The following is a 9,585-nucleotide window of genomic DNA, read 5'->3' on the forward strand; positions in this document are numbered from 1 at the left end:
CATCATTGATGCCAATAGAAATTTATTTCCTTCGGGAGAGGCCTCTACTTAACAAATATTCCTAGAAGGAGTAAAGCCTTATTTAAGCACACTTGGGTGAGTTAGAAAGTCTGATGGCCGGCAGAAGGCCCTGGGGATGGGGACCAGGATGGCGGGGGTGGAACATGGAGGACCCTTCCTGAGAAGACAAAGAGCTTCTAAAATGAGAGCCGGGAAGATTGTTAGAGACCATTGTGCCCCTCCCCTTCACGATTCCCTGACTTGAATGAAGCATTTGGCTTGGACCCAATACAGTGACTGGATCTGTGAGGCCAGGAAGAAGTCAGCTCTTAATGGGTAACCAACTGGTCAGTAACATTATGTGCTACTTTCTGGATTCTAAGAATGTTTTTCATGTGGATTAACTCACCCGATCTTTATAGCAACTTAGAGAGGCAGCTCTGACTAAGGTATCTTTCAGATATGGAAAATGAGGCTCGTGGAAGACAACTGACTTGCCTAATGTCACACAGCCTGGAACAGGGCAGGGGTGGGAACTGCACCCCAGTCTTTTGGGTGCAAGTTTCATCTCTTCCAACCAACCGCACCTGTCACCTCTGCAGCAACCCAGGCGGTCCTGCCGTTGCAACTGGCTGAGAAAAGAGGCTAATTAACGAACAGAGAGTTATTCAGGCGACACAATTCCTTTTTGAAGAATAAATCTAGCCTGAAGGCACGATTGCTTTTTGCTCAATAATTTGGTTAATGAGTATTCTGTGAAGAGAACGGACTCACCGGAAAAGGTGTGAAGCTCCAGCATGGGGCAAGCCACACAGCAGATACCCAGTCATGGCTGTACCCTGCAGCGTGCCTGCTTCTCCCACCATATTCCACACACCGCTTCCAGCAGTCACACTGCTCTGCTTTAAATTCCTCCAGCACATGTAGGTACTACCATAAACCCGGTATAACAGAGGAGAACAGAGGCGTTGAAGGGTTAAGGAACTTGCCTGAGGTCACACAGCAAGTTAGTGGTGCAATGAGGATTTTGGCTTCATAGCCTATGTTCCACTCTACTGACTTCTCCAAGGAATCACATGGCTAATAAGAAAGAACGTTCCAACGAGAGCCGAAAAATATGTTTACCTCACAGTGTTGTGAGGCTTGCATGAATGTGTGTGTATCATATATATACACACACACACACACACATACACATACACACACATATACAGCAATTAGAACTTGGCTGGCTCAGTTAATGGTAGTCATCGTTATTATTCATCAGAGGTCACATCAAGAATTAGTTTCTCAGGGAAACTTACAGTTTTCACTCTCTGGATCAGTTCCCCCTTATTATTACACCTTCTTACAAGTCATACTACCCTACCCATTTGCCATTATATACCCCTTCATGATTTATTTGCTTAATGTTTCATTTTCTTCGATATCTCCGTGCCCAGCCCTGGAAAAAAAACAAACAAACAAACGAACGAACAAAACAAACAAAAATCCCAACTTAAGAAGCATTTCTTGAATGAATGGGTGAGTGAATGAAACATTCCTTGCCGCCCTAGAGTCCTGCATTTTTCTCCTCCTGGTGGGAGGAGAATATTCCTCATGCCAGCCTGGAACTCTCACGCGTTTCCCACAGCTAATCTACATGGTGTTTACAGGTGCCTTCTGAAAACCGCCCACCCCCCGGTTTCTAAACTCAGCTAAGCTCTGTCTCTGAAATGTCAGCCTCTCCTGTTAAGGCTCCATCTCAAAAGCAGCGAGAAATTCAGACAAGGAAAGTTTTCAGTTCCTCTCTTCATGGTGCCAATTGTATAATGAGTCTGTGGGATTGAGTTTATTTCCAAATTTAAACTGAGCACAATGGAAGCTTCTAAACTCATCCAAGTGGATCTCAAACCCACTTTTGACTTTTAAAGATTACAGATTTTTCTGGGGTTTGATGAGCGGTGAGTGGGAACAGAAAGTTCCAGACAACATAGTGGTGTAGTTTCTGTTCATCATGGGGTGTTTTTCCCTCTTGTTTAGATGTGGTTCTTTAGAAACTGCGCTCACTTTCTGCTCCGATGGTTGTACTTCTTAGAGACAAATATTTACCTTGACTTTCAAAGAAGCTGTTTTATTTATGGTTGCTCATAAAAAGAAGAGGCGTGAATTCCTCCAAGCTCACCTTTTTGGCTTTTTTGACCTAGAGATTTTCTTAAGGACCTCATTTCCTTGTGTTCTTTGCTCTCTTAATCTTAGCATTTTAATTTTCCTTCTTTTGAAATTGCCTTACTCACCAGAGTAAAAATTGGCTTACCTACTTCAAAGGCTAATTATGAACATTAAAAATAAGATAATGCAGAATGGCCATCATCATCAAAAAAAAAAAAAAAGAACTAGCAAATGTTGGAGAGGGAACCCTCATGCACTGTTGGGGAGAGTGTAAATTGGTGCAGCCATTGTGGAAAACAGTATGGAGGTTCCTCAAAAATTAAAAACAGAACTACCACATATCCAGGGATCTCACTCCTGGGTATTTATCTGGAGAAAATGAAAGCACAAACTTGAAAAGATATCCGCACCACTATGTTCACTGCAGCATTATTTACAATAGCCAAGATATGGAAACAACCTAAGTGTCCATCAACAGACGAATGGATAAAGATGATGTGATATATATATATATGGCACATATATATGGAATATTATTCAGCCACGAGAAAAAGGAACTCTTGTCATTTGTGAGAACATGGATGGACCCTGAAGGCCTTATGCTAAGTGAAATAAGTCAGATGCAGAATGACAAACACAGTATGACCTCACTTCTTTGTGGAATCTAATACAAAGCAAGAACAAAAAAACAAGAAATGAGATCATAGGTACAGAGAAGAGATTGGTGGTTGCCAGAGGTGGGAGGTAGAGATAGGAAAAAGTGGGTGAAGGGGGTGAAAAGTTACCAAAAAGCAGGAGATAAGGCAGGGGTGCAGTGAGAGGCATCCAAGGGAGGACTCTTCTGGAAGAACCACAGGAGAAAAAAGCCACAGAAGTCACCAGTCCCAGATGACAACAGCACCAGGGATGTTACATCCCTCTTCCTCCTTTCTCCACACCCTGAAGGAGGCAGAGGCTCCTGGGAGAGTGGGGGGCTACTGGGAGAGGAAAATCAAGATGGAGGAGTAATTCTGAACCATGCGAGGCTGCCTGACCTCTTTCCCATTGCTCTGCACAACAGCATTCATGAATCAGGGCTATGCTGCCAAGGGAGAGAAGCTCTGAACTGGATGAGAAGTTGACACTTTGATATTGGAGTAGGCTGATGAGTCAAGTACAGGTCTCTACACTAATCTCGTTTACTAAAGTCTTGTGGCCAGATAGATGTCAGAATTCAAAACTTTCTGGATTGTTTGAAAAAACATATGCTACTTCTCCTGTTACTAAGGGGCGTAAGGCAGCATCCCATAATCAAACCCAGTAATATTCCTGAAACAAAACACATTGTTGGCCGTTTGTAATGACAACAAATACTCTCACATCAGGTTGTGTCAGGATTTTTCCAGTTCTGATGTTTACAGCATTGGAGACTTCAGAATTGCAGATAAGGGATTAAGGGAAACTTCCTGACAATGAGCATGCTTAGTGATTCTGGAAAGGGAAACGAGAAGCTGAAGAATGCACGTTCTCCTCCAGGGGCAGGAAACCTAACAGAGCGAGTTGGAGAGTCGTACAAAGCTTTTCTGTTCAAGCCACATCAAATTCTGGTCGTTCAGGAAATCAGTTCCATATACAAATGTGCATGTACCTTGCCTGTGCGTTTTTCACACGGCAGGTGATTCATAAATGGTAACTCTTCTCCTGTTTCCTCCACTTCTTCCTAAATACTGTAGGTAGTCCATGTCCTTTCCCAGATGGGAAGCTCACGGAATCTTGAGATACAGCATCTCACTTTGCTGGGGCCTCTTCTGAGGCTACACAGAGGAAGCCGTAGCTGGAGATGGATCCTTGTAGACATTACTGACAACAAGTTGTGAGGCTCAGACTTGTCTATAAAGTATAAATCATGTTTTTGGCAACTCAGCTAGAAGCCTGAATTTTCTTTCCATTATCTCCATAGAGAAATTGTATTACAGATCTGCTACCATACAGAGAGGCAATACAAAATATGCCACCAAATATGAAGAAAGAGGTATTACTGACACATGCTGGGCAAAACCCAAACATTATGTTCTTTTCCTGGATTGTGTGAGGGTTATTATATATGTCAGCAAAAAGTTTGTGATTTGCTGTGCTTTCTTCTCTGATTCAAAATAACTCTTCATGTTCTTACTTACTGTTTTACTTGTAACATTTTATTCTATAACACTGTTAAATTCTTTTTTTTTTTACACAGGATCTCCAAACCATGTAAGTTTCAGATCCTCCGCACGAATGCGCTCAACTTCCCACTTTATATTACTGCTAACATAAGTCTTGCATTTTTATTTTGATCATTTTCTTTCTCTTTTTAAAAGTTTTCTTTATTTTGAGAGAGAGAAAGAGAGAGAGAGAGAGAGCTGGTGAGGAACAGCGAAAGAGGGAGAGAGAAAGAATCCCAAGAAGACTCCACACTGTCAGCACAGAGCCAGTCACAGGGCTTGATCTCCTGAACCATGAGATCTCCTGAACCTGAGCCCAAATCAAGAATCGGACACTTAACAGACCAAGCCACCCAGGTGCCCCTATTTTGGCCATTTTCTATGCTGGTTAAGGGAGGAGAAAATGCCCAAAGCAGAAGTGCTTGTAGTGAAACATTCATCCTCTGAAATGCACAGACCAGCTGCCCCTAAGTAAGACCAGCCAGGACCAGCCATGACAGATGCTCAAGAGGATAGAAAGATGGATCTCGTGGGTGTCTCAGTAGGTTGGGTGACCGACTTTGGCTCAGGTCATGATCTCCAGGTTTGTGAGTTCAAGCCCTGTGTCAGGCTCTGTGCTGACAGCTCAGAGCCTGGAGCCGGTTTCAGATTCTGTGTCTCCCTCTCTCTCTGCCCCTCCCCTGTTTGTGCTCTCTCTCTCTCTCCCTCTCTCTCTCTCTCTCTCTAAAAAATGAATAAACATTAAAATTTTTTTAAAAAATAGGATGGAAAGGGTGCGCCTGGGTGGCTCAGTCGGTTGAGCGTCCAACTTCAGCTCAGGTCACGATCTCTCAGTTCATGGGTTCGAGCCCTGCATCGGGCTCTGTGCTGACTGCCAGCTCAGATCCTGGAGCCTGCTTCGGATTCTGTGTCTCCCTCTCTCTCTGACCCTCCCCTGCTCACATTGTCTCTGTCCCTCTCTCTCTCTCTCTCTCTAAGAAATAAATAAAACGTTTAAAAAAATTAAAAAATAAAAATAAAAATAGGATGGAAAGATGAGTCAACGAGGAAAGAGTAAAGGCTGTGGGGGTGGGGAGGCGAGGGAGGCTGCTGCATGGGATTTAGTAGTGGTATCCCCTAACCCTTAGTTGAGAGGAAATGGATAAGAATTCCAGAGAAGGTAAAAGTGAAGTCTTCATAAGGATAATATAATATGAAACATATAATTGGAGGGGATTATTTTGGTTTTTTTATTACCTAGTAATTCATCAAGTTGTTTTTATTTCCACTTTATTATGGATTTTTAAAAAGTTTTTATTAAAATCCAGTTAGTTAACATTCAGGGTAATATTGGGCTCCAGTGGACAACACGGTTATTCGACACTTCCCTACAGCACTTGATGCTCTTCTCAAGGGGAGTATGTCTGGAAACTCTGAAGATAAATAAATATGAAGAGCTACTGGCAGCACATGTGGAAGATGTAGATTAGGTTTATTCTAAATAGCCTCATCCTCACCTTTTCCTCATTTCCACTCTTCACTCCACCCCTAAAAATGATAAAGGTTTTGGAGAAAAACAACACTTTCATTGAATTTTGCTCTCACTTGGGAGAGAAGGTGAGGGTGCCTGGCTGAAAGGGAAGAGAAATATTTTCTGGAAAGGTGGGTTTTCTGGAAAGGCAATTGCTGATAGGAGAAAACGCTCATAGTTTTGTTATGTTTTCTAAGGAGGAGGAGAAGAAAAAGAAGTTGGTGTTCACTCTTTGGATGGCAGAAAGAGAGAGAAAAGGGAACCATCAAAGCAACCTAGAGCATTTTGTTTCAACAGACAGATACTCCCATCTGTGGTGTCAGCAAAGGCACAGTCTGCTTGCATAAGAGACAGGTGATAAAAGTTTCTTCCCTTCGTGACACCAGTTAGAAAAGGAATCCAAACAGTTTTACATGTATGTATAATGTTTATGTAGTAAAGTGGTGACCTGTCCCTCAGGTCCCCCTGATCAGAATAAAAATGCAAGACTTATGTTAGCAGTAATATAAAGTGGAAGTTGAGTGCATTCAGTGCAGAGGATCTGAAACTTACATAGTTTGGAGATCCTGTGAGAAAATAAATAAATAAAAAGTGCTATAGAATAAAATGTTACAAGTACAACAGTAAGTAAGAAAGTGAAGAGTTATTTTGAATCAGAGAAGAAAGCACAGCAAATCACAAACTTTTTGCTGACATGTATAATAACCCTCACACTATCCAGGAAAAGAACATAATGTTTGGATTTTGCCCAGCACGTATTGTCAGTAATACCTCTTTCTTCATATCCGGCAGCATATTTTGCATTGCCTCTCTGTATGGTAGCAGATCTGTAACACAATTCCTCTATGGAGATAATGGCCATGAATGGGATTGTCTGTCCAGACCCCCCTCTCTCGTTCCCCCCACCCCCAGGGGATGAAACTGCCCGTTTCTCATCCATTAATCTTCTTTGAGAAATTCCATTGTCTTACATAACCTTATTCTTTTGGAAATTGTGGATTGGTCTAAGGGTGAGTATCTAATCCAAGCCAATCTAATCAGAAACCTCCCCAGCGCCTTAAATAGTCTAGAACCGACATCAACAGTTTCTCTGGGATGGTGATAGCTGTGTGACAGAATCCAGGAAGCTCTGGGTCCTGTGTTCCATCTCAGGGAGAAGGTCTCTCTGTAGCCAGTGGGAGGGAAACAAAGGGCATCAGTGATGTGATGGCTAGGATGTGAGCTCCAACAAGAGCTACATGTTGTTGACTACATGATGACTACATGTTGTTCCAGTGTGGCCCAGACATATGTCTCTCCTTTCTACACCATAGTTCTTCCATATCTCTTTGGATTCCATGAACCAGTAAGTCCCCGCCATATACCTGTGCTCGTTCAAGCTGCTGTGGGTCACTTAGAACCACAAGCGTCCGGTCCAACATGCAGCTTTCTTAAAATGTTTGCTTAGTTGAGAATGGAAACTTCTTTACTTCAACCCTGCTCACAAACTAAACCTTTTTTGGTTTCTCAGATTAAAAAATGGAAGGTACTGGATAGAATGACTCTTTGATGGTTTACTATTTCCTTGGGGTCAGTGTTTAGCACATCAGTTATTCGGAGCAGTGAGGATGAGGGTAGAAGAAACAGAGACACACTGATGCCAGGACATAGAATAGATACAGCTTAAAACAAATGTTTGAAAGGAGTTGTTTTCTCACGGTGAATGCATTCACTCAGCAAGCATTTCTAAAGGGCTTACTCTGTGCTGCGCACTGTTCCCAGCGCCGGGGATGTTACCAATCAGCAAAACAACCCCAAATCTGTACCCTTGTAGAGCTCATCTCCTATCTCTTTCTTCCACAGAAGTAAATCAGAAACTTTCTGGATACTTTCGACTGATGGCTAGTCGCATGCTAGTGAATGTGGAAATGTAGGCACCTTTATCTGTGGCCAACCACACACGTTCGGCAGGACGTTCAAGATGAAGATTCTCCTCCACCCACTTTCCCAGCCAAGATAATATGGCAAAAATTAGTTCCTTACGTTCTATCAATGAAAAACATAGCACAGCACCATTTCTTGCTTCTACGAAATTGGGCTCCATTTCATCAAAAGTGTAATGGTAAGAAACTAATATCTCTCCCCCCCACCTTTTTCTCTCAAGGGACCTCCTGAAGTATGTTTTTATCACTGTCACTAACACCAATGTCATGGGGCCGGTAAGAGTCTGCCTTGGCAAATTCCAAAGAGAACTTGCATTCTGGAGGAAGTAAAAGCATGAAGAGTACTTCCCACTCCCCTCTTCCACCCTTCTGTTTATTTCCTTGGGCCCAATCTGGAAGTCATTCTGTTTGTCAAAAGGCCAGGGAATGATGAAACTGCCCTCCCGCCTCTGAAGCACCGGGGCAAACTGGAGAGGGATGGGAGAGCGAGAAGTCAGAAAGCAGCGGGACCCAGCCCACATTGAAAATGATTCTTCCGTAGCAAACCATGAGAGACTCTTGAATGCTGTCCGGGTTAAAAACTCCCAGGTGCAGAGAGTTTTCAGAGCATTTTTGCAGAAGCAGCTTTTCTTCACCATGGGGTTTATCAGGACTTGTTTTAAATCAGAGACACGACCGGATGGAGTTTAAGACCTTGAATTATCTGCAATTAGTGATAAAAGCCCTGATAGAAGTGATACCTCCTCAGGGACAGACAAAAACCATAGAGGGAACGAGGAAAAGGGCAGGAAGAAGGTGCCCAGGGAACCAGGGAACCCCCTAGAATGGACACAGGCATGGGTTTTTTGACACTGTTGACTACAGTGTGTGCTTGGGTTCATAATAAAAGTTGTGTTTATTTTAAGCCAGAGTCTTAGGGGGGAAATTAGATGTTAATATCAGAACCCCATGTCTAGTATCTGTAGCTTTTTTGCATATGGCATATATCATACATGGAGATGACACTGTGTATAGGTTTCATTCCGTAGAGGGCATTCAATTAATCTCCCTTTTATCTTCATACAAATTTCAAAGTAAGCCTTTTACCAGTTAAAACACAAATACATTTTCATTGTTTTCCCACTGTGTGAAACTGCACAATTCAGAAACACACTAAAAAATAAAAATCACATTTTGGGGCACCTGAGTGGCTCAGTGGGTTAAGCTCCTGACTTCGGCTCAGGTCATGATCTCGTGGTTCATGAGTTTGATCCCCATGTCGGGCTCTGTGCTGACAGCTCAGAGCCTGGAGCCTGGTTCAGATTCTGTGTGTGTGTCTCTCTCTGCCCCTCCTCTGCTCGTGCTCTGTCTCTCTCTCAAAAAATAAAAAAAAAATTAAAAATTTAAAACAAAATAAAAATTACATTTTAAGAAATGAGTGATCCTTATCACATTGTTGAGAAACAACTACTGTTAGATATTTGGTGTGCATCTTCTCAGTCATTTCCATGTGTTTTCACATCTTCTTAGTGACCGTACCACAACACTGAATTGTAACCTGTTCTTCTCCCTTACTGGTAGGATTTGGCGAGAGTTCCCTCACCGCATTAATATTTCAGATGATTCTAGCTTTAACAATGCTGCTTCAGTTCCTTACAACTAAATTTGTGTGCCACATCTGGGATTATTTCCTCAATGAATTGCTAAGTCAAAAGATATGCCAATTTTGAAGATTTTTTAAAATAAATATTGCCTATGTGTCTTCCAAAGAGTTATGTTTTATGCCTTCATAATTGTACTCACAGTGGCTTTATTTGAAAGTGACTCTTTCTCTCTCCAGTAC

This window comes from Crocuta crocuta, unplaced genomic scaffold (assembly GCF_008692635.1).
Source record: "Crocuta crocuta isolate KB4526 unplaced genomic scaffold, BGI_CrCroc_1.0 scaffold687, whole genome shotgun sequence".
Classification (NCBI taxonomy): Eukaryota; Metazoa; Chordata; class Mammalia; order Carnivora; family Hyaenidae; genus Crocuta; species Crocuta crocuta.